We start from the raw sequence: 2,664 nt of genomic DNA on the forward strand, positions 1-2,664 counted from the left end.
CAGCAACTCTGACGGGCGGCTCCCGTGACGGAGAGGAGCCTCCACCGGAGGAGGCGCGTCGACGGAACCCAGACCCAGAACGAACCGTTCACAGGAGAACCTTACCTGCACACGCTTTCTCACGCTCTCCTCCCCCTGCGCCTCGCTTCTACCGCCGCATTCGCTCCCCCCTTCAGGAGGAACACGGCGAGAGAGGGAGCACCATATACAGACGCTCTCCTCCTCCTCCTCTTCCTCCTCCTCCTCTCTCGCTCAGAACAGCAGCAGTAATCCCAAACGTGTGCCAGAGCGCTACTGGACTCGTGCGCGTGTGTGTGTGTGTGTGTGTGTGTGTGCGTGCCGCCTCTGGACCAGGACAGGATGCACATTTCTCCGACCGACATGCCAACGCTTGAAACGCGCTTTATAAAGCCAGAAAGCGGCGCCGGGATCTTTGTGATTCTGGTACCCAGTACGAGGAGCCTCCCTCCTCCTCCTCCTCCTCCTCCTCCTCCTCCTCCCGCTCAGAGACGTCTCCATGGAGACAGGACTTTAGATTACCTTCACTGGTTTATGATTTGTCTCCACGTGCTCTCTTCTCTTCCCCACTGCAGATTTGGATGCCGTTGAAAAGGAGGAAGAGGCGAGGGCTTATTTTTGCAAACGCGCGCACGCATTAGTGAAGGAGTAGCCCAACCCCCCCCCTCGAGGAGGCGACTAAAGCTCCCCGAGAGTGAGGAGTAAACAGGGAGGAGAATCTTACCTTCACTTCACATTTTCTATGGCAGACAAGCGGCACCCTGAAAGGAGGAGAAGACATTCACGTCACGCAAAGCCCAAAAGAGAGCTGCAGGGTTCCTCCTGCTGCCGACGCGCTGCGGCGCTGCCCCCTAGTGGCCGCACGGCGCAGACATCCGGCCGCTCACCTTTGCAGATGAGCCCCTCCTTGGTGATGGCCTGCTTGCATACGTCGCAGCTTTTGGCCTTCTTGAAGGGCTTCAGCTTGAAGCTGTGCGTGTGGACGCCCTCCAGCTCGTCCGGCTGAGGAAGAGGAAGAGGAAGAGGAAGAGGCGAGTGGATGCCAGCAGGTGGGCTTTTACTTTGAAATGATTGATTAATGACGGAGAGGAGGAGGAGGAGGAAGATGAAGAACTTCTCTTCCCTCCATCCCCGGGCCTTGTCGAGCCCATGGTTACCCGGCTGCCACGGCACCGGGTAACCATGGCCCCAGAAAGCTCCCGCCAAAATAAAGGAAACCAACGGCATCAAATACATACATCGGTGTGTGTGCGTGTGTGTGCGTGTGTGTGCGTGTGTGTGCGTGTGTGTGTGTGTGTGCGTGCGTGTGTGTGTGTGTGTGTACACTGTTTGCACGAGGGCGATGTGATCAATACCAGGTGCAGACAGAATGACACAAAGATCAATGAGCTGTGATCATCAAGTCTCGCCCTGCTTACGGTCATTAGCCAGCTGCTAATGAACTACAAGCGGCGTGTTTGCTAATGAGCTCTCCCCTCGGGGGGGGGGGGTGTCCAAGGACGCAGCTTTGTCCGGAAGCGTTCCCGCATCCCGTCTGTCGCATCTCAGCGTGTCTGATGTCTGAGAGGGCGATAAACATTTGACTTTTAAAGCGGAGGAACTCTGGAGGCTTCGGGGATGGGGGGGGTCAGAGCAGCACGCGCCGCCCAGGGGAGGTGTGCTAAAGCTGGGTCACGGGTTGGCTGGCGGAGGCCCGGAGGGAGGCGTCCGGTCACATCGCATATCAATCACATTTACACAGAGCGTTGTTTAGCTAGAGCGACGGCGGCGCGCTCTGGGGACACACACACACACACACACACACACACACACACACACGCACACACGCACACACGCACATGCACGCACACACACGCACACGCAGCTGAAGCTGAATTATTTGACAAACTCTCCCTCTCACTTTCAAAATAAACCAATGAGAGCCATGCTCTTATTTTGGAGGGGATGAACCGCCGAGCCTCGCCACCGTGGGCTAACGGGAGTGTGTGTGTGTGTGCGTGTGTGTGTGTGCGCCTTAAATTATTAACCGCGTGTATTTGAGGAGCTTCCTCAGAACACACACTTCGCACGTCATGGCTCCTCCTCTTCCTCGCTCTCCCTGCTGATGTCACGCCTCGCCGCGTCTTGGCCTCGCTGTCCCTTTCGATCCCTCCTCGCCGGATGGCGGGGCGATGATGCCGGACCGGAAGCCACAGCATCTGCGTGGGAGCTCCTCCTCCTTCTCCTCCTCCTCCTCCTCCCTCATCTAAATGGCCGTCTCCTCCACCAGAAAGTAGGGCAGGTGCCCGTTTAACACTTGGGCGCCACCAGGATGCCACCGTCTGTTTACACAACAAACCGAAACGCCACGAAGCCGAAGCGGAAAGCCGGCGGTTCCCGGGATACGCGAGCAGCAGCCGATTAAATTATACAGGAGAACCCAGAAATAGCACCGGCGAGTGAGTCGGCTCGATTAGCCGTGCCTGGAACACGGAGCGGCGGCGGCGGCGGCGGCTCGCCCTTTGTGCTTCGGGGTCGCCTGACCCCCAAAGGTATGAACGGTTTCACCTCTCGCAGAACGTCACACAAAGACGGGAGGAGAAAGACGCTCCGGATCCGGTTCCTCGCCTTCGAGAACGGAAGGGAACGCCTCTCTGGGAATCTCCG

This window comes from Brachionichthys hirsutus, chromosome 24 (genome assembly GCF_040956055.1).
Source record: "Brachionichthys hirsutus isolate HB-005 chromosome 24, CSIRO-AGI_Bhir_v1, whole genome shotgun sequence".
In the NCBI taxonomy this organism is placed as follows: domain Eukaryota; kingdom Metazoa; phylum Chordata; class Actinopteri; order Lophiiformes; family Brachionichthyidae; genus Brachionichthys; species Brachionichthys hirsutus.